The 16,816-nt window shown below is 42.5% G+C and overlaps 2 protein-coding genes across 3 annotated transcripts in view; one reads left to right on the plus strand and one right to left on the minus strand.

Annotated features, from left to right (window-relative positions):
• The window catches only part of EPC1 (enhancer of polycomb homolog 1), a 98,734-nt gene extending 87,191 nt beyond the window's left edge, over positions 1 to 11,543 (minus strand). The window contains exon 1 of one of the 2 annotated variants that reach the window (XM_058669576.1): positions 11,182 to 11,543. The gene's annotated coding sequence lies outside the window, so the exon portion shown is untranslated. Of the gene's footprint in view, positions 1 to 8,737; positions 8,759 to 11,181 lie in introns of those variants that run through there. The other variant, XM_058669575.1, reaches the window with a different exon arrangement.
• Positions 1 to 16,816, plus strand: part of CCDC7 (coiled-coil domain containing 7) — a 127,016-nt gene that overhangs the window by 17,535 nt on the left and 92,665 nt on the right. The window lies entirely within an intron of this gene.

Consider the following 16,816-nt stretch of genomic DNA (forward strand, 5'->3'; position numbering starts at 1 on the left):
CAGATCCTCCCTGTGCTGCCTGCAAGCCCACCAATATGGATCTGTCTCTCCCAACCTCGGTCCCCCAACATCACAGCTTGGGCTCCGGCTAAACAGCATGGTCTAGCCCTATGTTCCAGTGGCAGTTGCTTTTCTCCTCTCCTACCCTAGGCTTATGCTGCTCGTTCTAAGTGGGATATCTCTAACCTACACACTGAAAGTCCACCCACCCTTTAGGCTCCAGTCAAAACTCTGCCTCCTCCAAGAACATCACCCCATTTCCTAAATGGCCCCCCCCCTTTTTTTTCCCTGATCTTTTTAATCCTTTATGACTCAGTTCAGTGGGTCGTTTTTGTGGTTGTGGTGGTGTTTTATTTTATTTGAAAGGTGAAGAAACACAGCTCCCATCTGCTAGTTCACTCCCCCCAAAACCTGCAACAGCCAGGGCTGGGTCAAGCCAGAGCCAGAGTTTGGAAAGCCAATCCAAGTTTCCCCCACATGCATGGCAGGAGGAACCCTCACCTACAGCCTCCCAGTGTGCACAACTGCAGGAAGCTGGAATTGGCAGCAGAGGGCAAAGCAGGGGGTTCTGCAGCGAGCATCCCAATTGGGAACTTAACTATTGCACTGAACTTCTGCCCACATTGTTTTTAGTATAGCATACGTTGGACACTTTCTGTAAGGAGTAAAATGTGGGTAATAAGGAAACCTTAATTCTCAGAGGGCCACCTGACTCACTGTCTTTAATAAGACACTGAGAAGGTGATGATGTGCTCCGACATCCATACACTTGAATGGCATCCCTTTCCCAGTTCCCCTCACCATAACTGGGTAAAGTCCACCTTGATCTCTGAAAACAGATGTGCTCATGAGAAAAAATGAACTTAGATTGGCAAGTCAGGCAACTATTCCAGCTTCATTTAAGGTCCCTGAGCTCCTTGTTCTCTCACAACAGCCATGCCGAGGAAGGCCATGTGACCTTGTTTCCTCTTGGACAATGAAGTCAGTCACTGGCCCAAGGTCACACAGGTGACAAGGGGGCAGAGCGAGGAACCCAAAAGAGATCCGCCAGCCTTCAACAACAATGCAGATGAGCAGGCTTCCTTCCGGTCAGCCACTTTAAACGCTACCAAAAAATCCTTGTGAGTAGACTAACCTTGGAGATTGCAATCACATGCCTGCAGCAATAATGATAGAGTTTCTGAGTTCATCAAGTCCCAGTAAAAGCTGCAAGGGTGAGCTGTCCTACAAGATGGAATGTGAAGGAATGGGGCACTTGTCACATTCAAAGGTCCCTAGACTTAGCTTTACAGTCACATACTATAAAAGATGAAAACATGCACAAGCCAAATATGTCAGTTAATGCTACATGTGTGAGGAAAATAGATTCTTCTTAAAAGTTAATTATTTGGGCCCAGCGGTGTGGCCTAGCGGCTAAAGTCCTCGCCTTGAAAGCCCCAGGATCCCATATGGGTGCCGGTTCTAATCCCGGCAGCGCCACTTCCCATCCAGATCCCTGCTTGTGGCCTGGGAAAGCAGTTGAGGACGGCCCAAAGCTTTGGGACCCTGCACCCGCGTGGGAGACCTGGAAGAGGTTCCAGGTTTGCGGCATCGGATCAGCGCGCATCGGCCCGTTGCGGCTCACTTGGGAGTGAATCATCGGACGGAAGATCTTCCTCTCTGTCTCTCCTCCTCTGTGTATATCTGGCTGTAATAAAAAAATGAATAAATCTTTAAAAAAAAAAGTTAATTATTTGAGGACCTGGCGTGGTAGTCTAGTGGCTAAAGTCCTCGCCTTGTACACACCAGAATCCCATATGGGCACCAGTTCAAATCCCGGTGGCCCCACTTCCCATCCAGCTCCCAGCTTGTGGCCTGGGACAGCAGTCAAGGACGACGCAAAAGCCTTGGGACCCTGCACCCACATGGGAGACCTGGAAGAGGCTCCTGACTCCTGGCTTTGGATCGGCTCAGCTCTGGCCTTCGGCCATTGCGGCCATCTGGGGAGTGAATCAGTGGATGGAAGATCTTTCTCTTTGTCTCTCTTCCTCTCTGTACATCTATCTGCCTTTCCAAGAAAAATAAATACATCTTTTTTAAAAAGTTAATTATTTGAAAGGGGGGAGAGAGAGAGAAGAAAAAGAGATCGAGAGAGAGAGAGAAACAGAGAGAGATCTCACACCCACTGTTTCACTCCTCAAACAGCCACAATAACCAGTGCTGGTGGTCAAACCAAATCCAGGACCTGGAACTCGATTCTGCTTTCCCAGGTGGGTGGCAGAGACCCATGTACTTGAAGCATTACCTGCTACTTAGTGTGCACTACCACTACCAAAAAGCTGAACAGGAAGCAGAGCCTGGAGTGGAACACCAGGACTCCAATAGGGGATGCAGCAGTTTCAAGCTAATACAGGGTATGATTCAAAAACCTAAGGCAAAAATGCCATAAAAATTACATGTATGTATGGTTCCACACATCACATCCAGGTCTGCGACAAGCATCTTGTTATATTTCCAAGTAAAACCCCCGCTCATCAATAATCTGAGAAGGCAGATCAAGCAAATTCATGTAGGAAGCAGCATCTAAAATTACTTGGTATGATGTAAGTTGGATGAAAGGTAAACAAATTTTGACTTCAGAAAGATTTTAGAATGTTCAATGGAACTGAACCTTCCTTTTTAATTAAGTAATTGTATCACTAAAGAACAGAAGATCAACCCAGTTAGACTTTGTAAGTAGAACTCTCCTACCTTCACGTGTAGTATTAAAACGTTAAAGAGAATTTAACAATCATGAAGTTGAGAAGTCATTTGATATGTAAAACCTTCTTAACTTCTTGAAAATGTTTACAAGGACGACAACTGTACGTAGTAACTATGAGTTCAGTGCGAAATGTTATCAAATGTTTAAATAATGCTACTGATGAGATCAAACATTATTTAAAAGACCATGATTTCTAAAACTTTAAAGTGTAGAAATATGAGAAAATGTTCAAATTAAATGTAAAAACAAGGGGGTGGGGCGGCCAGTACTGTGACATGGTGAGTTAGGCTGCTGTTTGCCACACCAGCATCCCGTACAGGCGCAGGTTGGAGTCCCCAGCCCAGCTTCCCGCTGATGTTTCTGGGAAACCAACACATGTTCATCATATAATCAATCCATTACTTCACAGAGCTAGTTTAATTGACCAGTTATTCTTTCTTTAGGTTTAGACCTCCGTCACTGCCAGGAAGGTGGATTTTAGCTCCTTGAAAGATGGAGACGAAAAGTAGCAGCAACGATTTACTTCAATAGCTATTTGGTTTGTATAACTTAGCAATTCTCAACTCTAGCTGCCAAGCGAAGGTCGCGAGGACAGCTTTTGGAAGATACGTAAGCCTGGGTACCATTCAAACCGACTGCATCAGAAGCTCTTGGAAGAGGACACAGGCATTTTGCTTCTTAAATTTCTGGAATACTCCACATGCAAGCAGAGTTGCATGCAATGGCTGCTACGGTGTGGGAGACTGCCAGGGTCTGAAGGACTTGGGCTTATCCAGTGGGCAATCATAACAACGCTCCACAAATCCGTGCTGCTGGCAAGGGTAGTCACTTGCCAGGTGCAGCCATAAAACGCTGGAAATGTGGGCAGTGAGAGCAGTCACCCTGCCAAGGTTTAATGAATTCTAACATAGACAGACGGAGCCACATGTGGCTAGTGAAGAAGTTTGGAGCAGCAAAGTTCCAGGGTTTAAGGTCATTTGGGACCATTGGAGTCTGTTACTAACACACCGGCTCATTCTCATTATTCATGTCTTTTATCAGGAGACGCTATACCAGCTCTCCCATAAGCCTTCTTTCTTGGAGGTACATTGTCCTTTGAGGATAGGAAGGACATGATAATTTGCCAGGGTGGGTTTTTTCCCCCTCATTAATGTTGGTGATCTGTTTCTCAGAAAATGAGCCAAAAGGCCTTCAGCAGTAAACATGTCTTGTTAAGTCTCACTGCTTACTGACCAAGCAGGGAAGCAGCGAAATGCTTGGAAACGGCCCTTTGCACTCATTGGCATGCTGCAGAGTTCTGGGATTTGGGGCTCTGACCTCCATCTTGGAGGGTGGAAAGTATCCAGTAGATATGGCAGTGCCCTGGGTTTCACAGCTAAATTTAGGTCACTGGCATGGCAGTCTCCTCTTCTTGATCTCACAGAAATGACATTTGATTCATGAATGTGGGGCAGGAGTGGTGGGTGGGACAGTAGTATCTGTGTCCTAATCAGCTTCTCCAGGTGACTTGGGGACACTGACATTTGTGGTCCACTGAGCTAGAGTCTGGTCAGTGCTCCAATTATATCCCAAAAAGGGAAAGCTTTCACAAATCCCCATGTTTGACATACCCTGAAGCATTTCAACACACAAAATCGGCCTTGCAAATTGTGACATAGAAGCCAATAATCATCCCTTTGGACACAAAATTGTGAATTTATCCACTTCAATAAGGCCTCCTGGAAGCTCCAGACTTTGACCACTGTCCCCTCTCCCCAACCCACTTCCTATTAAAATTCAACTTCTAAAAGAATTTCATGAGATCTTCCTGAAGAAATGAAATGGACAAGTGTACCTTTGGCAAATTCACCATGCAACATTTCAGATATGCTCAACTCATGAATTAGTTACTCATTACATACACTATAGAAACATGGTTAGAGGGACAAAATAGTCAAGTGACTATAGGACTCAGCAGCAGTACCACGCGATATATTTAAAAAGTAAGACGGCAGGTTACACACCTTATAAATATTTCCCATAATGGTAGAGAAGACCTGTCCGTGTTCAAACTCCAGACAAGTGTGTCAACCTAAGTTTCCGTTTCTTCTTTGATAATACAGGTATAGTAACTAACCTATCCCCCAACTCTGACGACTTAAAGGTAATCCTTAGGCTGTAGACTGAAACATAGTTCCACTCAAAAGTTTTTTGTTTGTTTTTTTAATTAGCCCACTCACCTGTGACCAATCTGGCAGCCACCTTGAGGCTTGAGAAGGCTCATACAAAACAGTGAAAACTTCAAGCGAATAAGAGCAAACACTACTGAACACTGATACTCGGCAGGTGTTTTGTTCATTCTGCACACACTTCCCTGGCCAAACTAGCCCTACCTACTTGATCTGCTCTGTGACTGACTGAGGTCTAAGCAGGTGATGCAAACTTGGCTAGGAGCTCTAGAAACACTGTGTGGTGAGGTTTTGGGGACAGAATACTTTTTTCTCATTATCAATAGATGGGTAACAGAAACTCTTAACCACGTGGAAGATTATACTGTCAGGATGTGATTCTTGGCTTTGTGGCATCCATCTTGTGGCCAAAAGAAAAAATACTGCTGGTTTTCTGATGGTGTGAATGGAGAATGGAAACAACTCCTGGGGAACCTGCAAACATTGTTGAACCCCTGAACCAAAACTAGAACTGGGCATCCATCTTGTGGCCAAAAGAAAAAATACTGCTGGTTTTCTGATGGTGTGAATGGAGAATGGAAACAACTCCTGGGGAACCTGCAAACATTGTTGAACCCCTGAACCAAAACTAGAACTGGGTGGCCACCTGATGGCTGATTCAGTTGAAATGATAAATGATGTTTTTTACATTACTACCAGCAGAGTTCATTGCTAATACCAAACTAGATCACATGCATAAAATTTAATTAGTTTGGATTAATTGGTACTGTAACAAAATAATTTGGTGATTATTCTTGACATCATAACTTGACATATAGATAATTCTTTTTTTTTTAAAGATTTTATTGTTATTGGAAAGCCGGATATACAGAGAGGAGGAGAGACAGAGAGGAATATCTTCCATCCGATGTTTCACTCCCCAAGTGAGCCGCAACGGGCCGGTACGCGCCAATCCGATGCTGGGACCAGGAACCTCTTCCAGGTCTCCCACGCGGGTGCAGGGTCCCAAAGCTTTGGGCCGTCCTCAACTGCTTTCCCAGGCCACAAGCAGGGATCTGGATGGGAAGTGGAGCTGCCGGGATTAGAACCGGCGCCCATATGGGATCCCGGGGCTTTCAAGGCGAGGACTTTAGCCGCTAGGCCATGCCGCCGGGCCCATAGATAATTCTTAATAAGGAAAATATTAAAGATATTTCTTCTCTTCCAATTCATCTGTCTAGAAATAACAGTATTATGTTTTCTGCTTCATGCCTGATGTACTTAACAAATGAATCTTTAGCTAAAATGTCAAGATTATATTGTCTTCACAAGCTAAAACATTTATTTTCACCTAAAAATCTGCTACAAGGACCTCAGAAAGGTCATAAAAATTGAATTTGGGGGGATTGGCATGGTGCTCTAATTCTAATCCCCCAGCTGCTCCAATTCTAATCCAGCTCCCTACTAAGGTGCCTGGGGAGGTAACAGAAGATGGTCCCAAGTGCTTGGGGCCCTGACACCCACACGGGGGACCTAGAAGAAGCTCCTGGCTCCTGGCTTCAGACCAGCTCAACTCTGGCCATTTTGGGGGGGGTGGACCAGCAAATGGAAGATCTTCTCTTTCTATCTCTCCTCTCCCTGTAAAAATATGCCTTTCAAGTAAAAATAAATGTTCCTTAAAAACTGAATGTAAAAACATTCATTTTTGTCCAATGCATAGTTTTTTCATAATATGCATTTTCCCCATTACATTTTTTTGACCTCTCATATATCATTGGAAATTACTTCAGAAGATCTTAAAAAATTTTTAAAAATACTCAATTTCAATTTACCTGCTTTATTTATAATTATCTGAGTATTTCTTTCATGACAAAGTAAAGAGAGTGTATAAAATGAGCCTCCACCATATTTTCAAAATCATTTTCATGTTTAGCAGACTTCATGGGGATGTGTCTGTATCTTTTACTACCAAAAATATCCATTCAGTCATTTCTGTCTTTGCAATAAGAAGTTGTACTAGATAACCAACTATTTATGCAGTTATCTATTTAGGTTCCATCTAAAACATGAAGCCTATGGTCCTCTCCTGTGGGCCCAAATAACGGTTCATTTAAATTTGTCAAACCTTACATAAACAGACTTAAATTTTAAATTAAAAAAGAAGAATTACAGAGCAGGCATTGGGCACAGAGCAGTTAATACACTGGGATGACAGAACCCCATTTGGGAATGCCTGTGTTTGAATCCTAGCTCTACTTCCCAATTCCAGCTTCCTACTAATTGGCATCCTGGGAGGCAGCAGTTGATAGCCCAAACACTCCCTACAGCCACCTGAGAGACCTGGATTGAGTTCCCAGCTCCTGGCTTCAGCTTGGCTGAACATCAGCTATTGCAAGCCTGTGGGGGAGTGAGCTATCACATGGAACATTTCTTTGTAAGTCTGTGTCTCCTCTCTGCCTTTCAAATATATATATATATTTTAATGTTAACTCTATAAAGTTGATTTGGACTTCATTCTCAAAGGGGACCTCATGGATCTAAGACCTTAACGTATCTTTATGGCTTGGAACTATACTCAACTATAAACACCGTGAAAGGAGAGTCTCTTCCCTTGCTTAATTTCACATCACAGCATCTAATCTGGGCACTTATTAGTGCTAGAGCAACCCTTGTGTTGAACAAATCAAGCATAAAATATGCTTCTAATTCTTCTGCAAATAAATTTTTCCTAATTTCCCTTTTAGATTTCCCATTGAAGAATCTTTTTGGAGAAATGAAAACAAAGGCATAATAAAGATACCTAATTTTTTGTGTATTATATTCCTGTTGATTCTGTTGTTGTTGTTTGTTTTGCAAAAATCTTGCTGAAGACAATAGTGCATTTGAGTTTTTTATGGAAATATGCCCAGGAAATAATGGGAAATATGAACAAGAACTGGGTAGAGTCAGAAACCTACAATTTCAAGTCTGTAATAAACATGGCTTCAAAGGCTAAAACTTGGGGTTGTATTTCCTTTCTCTAAAAGAAAAAAGTTCCTTTCAAGGTAAGAGTCAGGTGGGTCCTAGTTAATATATTCATCATTTTACATTAGCTCATGAGGCCGTTAACTAAAGGTTGCTCCCCTTTACAGCCCACCCTACTATTACCCATTATCTGACAAGCCCAGACAACTTGAAATTCCCTCAATCTTTACCAATGTTAATATATATAAATTAATCAATTAGGAGAGCACATGGTTCATTACACTACATCTCAATATGCTTTTCAGTTTATTTCTATCATGAACGAAGCCCCATGATATCAAGCTTGTTGTTGTGAGGTTTTATGGGTGAGAATTCGGCTTACAGGTTCTCAGTGTCTTTGGTATCATTTCTTTCTTATTCTGCAACCTGTTTTTTCACTACTCAGTAACCCCTCCCTCCATTAGAGGGATGGGCAGGAGGGAAAAAAAAAAAGATATGACATTTTAATATAGTCCATTTTGCTAATTTCTCCTCTCACTAATCAAAGGGTGTGTAAAAAGAAATAAGTATGTGATTATTAACTGAAATAACACTGAGAATTTTTAAAGAATTAGGGTTTTTTATTGTCCAAGGTGTAGCAACTATTACCATGAAAAAACAGTTTTCTATATACCAAATGTAATAAATAAAGCGTTTTAACAATTCAAAAACATAGTATAATTGTAATCATAATCACTCAAAGCCTTTAAAATTGTCATCAATTACAAAAGGATTAACCTCCTAAGCAGCCAGCTATCATGAAGCACAGGTGGATTTTAAAATGGAGAATAATATAAAAGCATGAGCTGCTTTCTGCCTCACAAATTTAAACCTACTTACTTACAGCGATGATGCAGGAGTTGCAAACAGAAGGATTTCTTAAAGGTAAATGTTGATGGATGATTTTAAAAAGTGGAGATTTGACTATCATGGTGGCTTCATAATCAATGATGTAATAGGCAATGATGTAGGAGGAACAAAGGGCATAGCATAGCTACATATGGACTTCACAGCACCAGCTTGCTTTTCAAAGGGGCTACGCTAGGTAAACACTGGTAGTGCCCAGAGATGAAATAAAATGAAAAATGACATCATCCCAAATAGCATACTATTTCAGCAATCAACGTGTGGGAAAGTGTATTTTATTCAATAGATCAACTTCAGAGAGCTGTACTCTTCATCAGAGCATGAGATAATCTATCTCCACCTGCAGTATTTCATGCTCTCAATAATCTACCGCATCAGAAACCAATTTTACATTTTACAGAGACATAAAATGTTGCAGAGAACATTTCCAGATTCTGATACCATGGTATTAATAAAATATAGGAATATTGCAAAAGTCTTTTTTTTTAAGTTAAAGGAATCTACAAATAGAGAAGGGGGACAACCTCTCCCCAGAAATACTATTTCTAAGTCATTTTCACACATTTTTTCCGCCCCAAACTGTTAAATGACTGAACAGTAATGAAACACACATTTCAATGTGAGTAAAAACAGTAGTTACTTCTCAAATTTTTACTCTCTCAAGAAATGATCTGTTCAAAGATATGAGAAAGTGGTCTGAGATATTATTTCAGCTTCCTAAAAATTTTAGGTGCCCAAATAATACTTTTTAAGCTACAATGACTGATTCCTACCTCTTTCTTCTTGAACTAGTTCTTGAACTAATGAAAACGAATTGTCATCCTTAACAGCTTAATGTTTACAGAGACCAGTAAAATCCAAGTCATTCGTAACACATTTTTATTCTCGGGAGATTTGGGGCCTAAATCCCATATTTTTTCATCAGATAATTCTCAACAAGAACAAAGATCGAAAAAAGATATGATCTCACATTTAGAAGAGTGAATATCAAGTTTTTTTTTTTTACTTCTAAGCCATTGTGTACATATTCTTGAAAATTATCTTTATTTCAAAATACCCTTAAAAAAATGCTATCCATACACTGAAGATTCATTTCAAATAAAACAAGTAAACCACCACAGAGAAATGATTTCCTGACACACGACTACAGGCGACACTTTAGGCTAGTTAGTTAAGCCATCCCTGGGCTCAAAATGAAATGCAACTTTTACAACGTTCGGGGAAGTGAAACTTCAACATTTGGTTAAAAACCCAAAGCCACGAAGGCGTATGCTTTTGTGCTAGGAGGAAAACACAGAATTCTACTGGAGGAGGGGTATGCACCACCACCTTATTATGGAGTCATCTGATAGAGAGATCATAAAAAAGATGAGATCCAACCCAACTGCAAACTGCATGCCTGCTCTCTGACTGTACCCCGGACTGGCTGTGACGACATGTCTGATCTTTCTCACACTTCACAGCTCAAACATTCAAATAACACCAGGCAAGATTTCCAGTGAGCAGATTCAACTCGAAGAAAATCAACCGATAAGAGAATAGATTAAATCTTGCCCCACCTCTCCCCCCCCCTTTCTTTTTTCTTTTAGGGAAACTGACATAAATTGTTGAGGAGCACTGCAGCGCCACCAACACAGATCAATGCAAAACAAAAAAAGGTCTCCTACCGTGTGCAAAAAAAAAAAAAAAAAGAAAAAGAAAAAGAAAAATGCCCAAAATTACAAAATGTCTCCCAAATGGAACCTTTTTCTTTTTCTTTTTGAGAAAAGCAAGACAGATCCCCAAAACAGATCCAAGGAAAAGCTTCAGAACATAATAATAATATCGTGGACTCCAAGTTTAGATCTGATCAGCAAATAAAAGATCCACTATTTAGTAACAGCCATAACTTAATCTAAACCCAGCTATGTTCATTTCCATCTTCCATAGCCAGCTTTTCTGTTGTTTGCATTCAAGGAATCCATCAGAGAACCACAATAGGCCTATTTAAAAAAAAAAAAAAGAAAAGAAAGAAAGAAAGAAAGAAAAACTACATCCACAGTTTGCCCGCTGAGGGAGTCCTCAACAAATTAGGAGAAGACCTAATTTTTATAAAGAGGAGACGAACATATTTGGCCTTACCAACATTACTGGCAGAAAACCCAGGCAGTGAAAATCTCATTTCTAAATCAGACAATATTTAGCTTTCATCCTGGGGAGTGGGGGAGGGAAAAAAAAAAACTATTTCTTCTTCGGGAAAAAAACGAACCAGATTATGATTAGGTGGGCATCAACAGAGATCAAAGCTACAGAGAAAAAAATTTTTTAAATATCAAGACGGGTTTTGTGAGCAGAAACACAATGAAAACCTCCTTTCATGGCTTCCTCCAAGATTACTGACATAAACGTTGGGGTGGGGGGTGGGGGGAAATACAAACTTACCGTTCGCGGAGGCAAAGCAGCTGCCACTTCTTGAGGGGAAAAAGATCACAATACACGCTGGGGGCTCGGGTCCCTGGAAACAACAGCCTCCAGGCGGCCGAGGAGTCTTCCAACATCTTGAAAATATTCCGTAAATACAAAGTGAGACTTTTTTCCCCCATGGTCGGTGGCTGGAAGGAGGGGTGGCTTCTCCCCACCCCCCCCAACACACACACTCCCCTTCACCCAACAATCTCCCCCTCAACACCTCAGGATCCATGGGCGTTCAGGGGTGGAGATGGGAGAAATATCCACGGAAGGACTCGGGGAAAAGGAAAAAAAAAAAAAGCAGAGGAGGCAGCGGCAGCCAGAAGACTGTGGGGTTAACAACTTTGCGATGGCAGCAGGCGCGCTCTGATTGGCCGCCAGGGCAGTGTCCCTACAGCTTGCACTATCCCCCCCCTCCCCGTGCCTCCGCCTCCCCACAGCTCGGGTAAAAAAAAAAAAAAATGCAGTGTGTGGGCCTTTTTACACCCGGCTCCGGGGAAAAAAAAGCACAGCCGCCCGCACGGCGCGAAGGCTCGCCTCGCCGCGCTGTGACACTGCGAGACAATAGCGCCCACGGCCGCCCGCCCGCCCTGGAAAATGCCTTGTTCGCCCCTCACACTCCCTACACACACACACACACGCACCCTACACACACATACACACACCCTACACACACACACACACACACACACACACACCGCCGCCCCCAATCCCCAGAGCACACGGTGGCTTGGCCCACTGGCCTGTGGGGGCGTCACGGAACACCCTTCGTTGGTTCACCTTGAGGACGTTGCTGACCGTTTTGTTGAAAACGTCCACACACAGAGAGAAAAAAAGAGATGCCAAAATGGCCATGGGAAAACTCTTTCCCCTCTCACAGGGAAAAAAAAAAAAAAGGTTGGATCTGACAGCCATGAAGGGTAGCTCAAGGATCCGGTCACGTCTGAGGAAAATCCACTGCTTTTTTAAGCTCCCAGAGCTAGCTTCTCTTGCTTGGTTGGGGGAGGGAGTTGAAAGAGGGAAGAGATGAGAATTAGGTCGCCGTGACCACGACCTTGGGTGCAGAAAGTAGGAACCGAACCGTGGCGTTGAAGGGGTTAAATTCGCGAACAATAGGCACCCACGGCGCCCCCTTCCCCTCCCCCTGGAAAAACTGCTTCAGAAAACCTTCGCAGCCACACTCCGCCTTACAAACAAAATGGCTGTGGTGCCTGTGGTACTCCTCAGGTTTTTGGGTTTGTTTTTTTTTTTTTTTTTTTTTTTTGGATCCTCCCACCGTGCCGCCTCCTTGCCTCCAGGAAGTAGTTTTTTTAAAAATCCCAAATCAGTAACAATACTCAATTGCTAAATTTGAACTCCCCGGGAGTGGGGGGGAGGGGCTTTGGTGAGGAGTGTGTGTGTGTGTGTAGAGGGGGGTTCTTAGAAATGGCTTTTGTTAGTTTCTTTCAAAAACTGTTGCGCCAAGCACATCCATCACTAGCGATTGACTTGACTGTCATTTGAACTTCCTGCTTTACATATTCATAAGGGCTTTCACCTTTGTCGGCAGGCTTTCAAATGAAGTGGGCTGGGAAATGCCACGCTCTGCCTCTCCAAGCTGTGTGAGCTGACTCAGGAGTTTGCTGGTGGGAACCGGGCTTCTGAAAGCAAGAGGGAGTCCAAAACTTACGGGGGGGGGGGGCATTTTTAAATGAAGGCAGTGCGGCGTGATTGGAAATGGGGAGTGGCAGAAGTCAGCACATAGGGAAATGTGGCAAATGTCGCCTGGAGGTGTTGGTTGACTGGTAACTCGGTCTGGTAGAAAATTCTTTGCCAGTTTCCAATGGACCAGGGAGGGAATTACGGCTTTAGCGAATTGGATAAACAAAGGGATGAGGAGATTGATTGCAATTCTTCTGGATGTTTCTCTCTCTCTCTCTCTCTCTCTCTCTCTCTCTCTCTCACTCACACACACACACACACACACACACACACACACACACTATACAAATCTAGCATCCCTACCTGGCATTTAATAGGTGACATTTTTAGAAAGCTATAGCTAGGGTGACTACATGATTTGTCATCTAAAACGGCCACTTTGAGAGGGAGGAGGGGCTTACTCCTAATTACAGGACAACAGAAATGGTGAAGCAGGAGGTAGAACTCCCTGTGTATTTAAAGAAACTTCCTTCAACTTTTACCAAACAGATAACCAAACAGCAAGGCGCCTAGACAAATTTACAAGACTTTGTTACTATTAACTTAAATAGACTTGGATTGAAAATGTGCTGATAAACAGCTACATGACAGAAAATCTCTAGATACCTCTTGCTCCATTCTCCTACGTGTTTTTAATATCTAAAAATTAGAGTATGCTGTGTACTTCAGACAAATGCATACTTCTCCATGTTTTCCTGTGGGAGAATTTTCTCCTGGGGGCGATTTTCAGGTCGTCCTCTTCATGGCAGATGGAAGTATCTTTGAATTTCAGTTTGCCACACATTTTTTGAAGCTGGCGTCATGATTCAAAGGATTTTGTGTCTGTTTTGGTAAAGGTAAAATGTGGAGTGAAACATTGTAGGGAAATGATCACAGAAAGATGTAAGGTAAATAATTCTCCTGTCGTTTTTGCAAATAGTTCTAGAAGTCTTGGAATGTGCCAGGTAGAGTGCTTGGTGCTACACAGATAGAACTGCACAAACACTTTGATTTATCTTCTTCCTGAAGCTGATGGCTAAATACTGAGTAAGTAAGTGTTAATAGTTAAGTGTTGTTACAGAAGCAGTACAAGGTCAGAGAATAGCAGGTAGAGAAAAGTAATGTGTTCAGGAAGTTATTTCTAAGCAGGTGACATTTAAGTCAGAATTCATGCATGAGGAGAAACCACACTCGCAAAAAGTCAAGCTGCAGCTTAGTAGGAAGAAGTCACAACATGTGCTGAGGGCTGGAGATGGAATGAAGCTGGGCATATTCCAGGAAGGGAAACGAGGCCAGCATGGTCCCAGCATGTCAGGAGAGAGGAATAAGGTCAGGAATGTGGGCAGCAATGATCTGGAGAAAGGAGTTCCACATCTGAGCAAGATAATGACAGAGAATTGGGAGGTTTGATGATGATAAGGTCCAGCAATAATAAAGATGGGATGTACAGAAGGGGCGTGGAGGGGAAGGATGCAATTTTAATTTACATAGATACAGAACAGGTTTTGACTGGCATATTTTCAAGATTCCATTTCAGGAGGCATGATGTGACCCGGGGCTTAAGCTGCTACTTAGGACATTCACATCCATATCAAAATACCCAATTTAAGCCCCGGCTACTCTGCTCTGATCCAGCTTCTTCCTAGTGAGCACCCTGAGAAAACGGCAGGTGAAGGCCCAAGCACTTGGGTACCTGCCACGCAAATAGATTTGGACTGAGTTTCTTTGCTTTGAACTGATCTAGAACTCATTGTTTTTGGCATTTGGGAAGGGAACCAGATAAAAGATGTGTGTGTGTGTGTGTGTGTGTGTGTGTGAATTTGTGTGTTTCAAATCAAATAACTGAAAAATTTAGTAAATTCTTTATTATTCACATAGTTATTATAGTCATTGATTATGGTGCATTTCATATGCATATAAAACACAAATACTGAAGATGATACTTATTACAAAAGGAAAGGAGGAACCCAGGTAACTATTTGCCTCAATTTTTTTGTTTTTCTTTAATGGTGCTGACTTGGACATTTTTTATTCAAAAAAACAAAGGGATGAGGATACACACTTTTTTGTGTGTATTAGTTGATAAAGATCAGCACTTTTTTTTTTACAAATAAGGAAAATCATTATTAAAACTGGAAGCAGTATAATTGAAATAAGGTTATTCTTTCTTAATATTAGCAAACCGAAATCTTATACACATGGACAGCAATAGTGTGTTCAATTTCTTCAGTCTGAGACTTAGAAATATTTGAAAAGTGGGACCTGGTGTGATGGTTCAGTGGTTAGCTAAATCATTGCCTTGCACATGCTGGGATCCCATATGGGTGCCAGTTCATGTCCCAGCTGCTGCATTTCCCATCCAGCTCCCTGCTTGTGGCCTAGGAAAGCAGTGGAGGATGGCTCAAAGCGTTGGAATCCTGCACCCAAGTGGGAGACCCTAGAAGCTCCTCACCCCTGGCTTCAGATCAGCTCAGCACTGGCCAGGCCATTGCAACCATTTGGGGAGTGAACCAACAGCTAGACGATCTTTCCATCTCTTTTTCTCTCTGTAAATATGCCTTTCCAATAAAAAACAAATAAAATCTTAAAAGAAAAAGGTGAAAACTTACCCATTTTTCACTATTCACTATATTTTTATAAAGCTGTTCTGCGACCACTGGTAGGGCAAAAACCACTTGCTAAGTATCCAACATCTCCTCTCCCTTTCTTGTGATTCATAAAACTTGATCATTGTTAGGGTTTGCTGCCCAGAACTAGGTTGAACAACTCAGCTTTTGCCAGTGATGTGTAAGCAGCCCAGCTTCCAAGAGGACTAACTAGCAGGTGCCTTTTACGCCTCCCCTTTGACCTTCTTCCGGCTGGGAGGGTGGTCACACCTGGGTGGAGTCAGGTGCTATACTGTGACAACATAGTGGAGAGTTCACAATTAAGAGTCTGCCCTTGGCTAAGTTCTGTGGAGTCTATATGCTGGTCCCTCCAGGTTTGCCTGGAGACTTTTTTTCTACGTGAAAGAAAAAGAAGGCTACTGGTATGTGTTTAAATCATTCCTTCATGAGGTCTGTTCTTCATAGTTTAATGTAATTCCTATAATAATTAATGTGAATTCTCTTTAAAGTATTGGTAAAAAAAAAATCCTCTCCTTTTAAATAATTAGGGAAGGATGGGCATTTGGTACAGTAGTTAAAATGTCAAAGCCAGCACTTTGGCTCTGGTTGTAGCAACAGCATCTCATAGGGGGAATGGATCAAGTCCAACCACTCCATTTCCAATCCAACTCCCTGTTAATGGACCCAAGAAAGTAGCAGAGTTTGGCCCAGTTCTTGGACTTCTGCACCTTGTGGGAGGTCCTGAAGAAGTTCCTCGCTCCTGGCTTCAGCCTGGCACAGCCCCCAGCTATTACAGCTATTTGGGAAGCAAACCAGTAGAGGGGAGATCTCTCTTCCTTCTCTCCATCTCTCTTTCAGATAAAATAAAGATAAATAAATACAAATTTTAGAGGCAGTAGTCAGTTGGGAGGGGGGAAGATTTAAATGATTATTTTTGTTTGAGAGAGAAAGAGAGAGAGAGAGATCTATTGGTTTAACCCCAAATGGCTGCAGCAGCTGGGGCTGGTCCAGGCAATTGCTAGAGCCAGGCCTTCCACGTGGAGGCCAGGGACCCCTCCTCTTGACCCATCTCCACTGCCTACCAGGGTGTGCATTAGCAGGAAACTATAGTCTGAAGTTAGCTTGAACCAAACCCATGAACTCCAATAGGACATACAAGGTTTCCAAACAGTGTCATAATCGCTGAGCCAAAATGGCTGGCCTTGAATCACATACTTTCTTTTTAAGGCCTATTGTTTAAATGGCACAGTGTCAGAGAAATAAGAGAAAGAGAGGGATAACTTTCATGCACTGATTTACTCCCCAAATGGCTACAACACCTG

The sequence above is a fragment of the Ochotona princeps genome, chromosome 10, assembly GCF_030435755.1.
Source record: "Ochotona princeps isolate mOchPri1 chromosome 10, mOchPri1.hap1, whole genome shotgun sequence".
NCBI lineage: Eukaryota > Metazoa > Chordata > Mammalia > Lagomorpha > Ochotonidae > Ochotona > Ochotona princeps.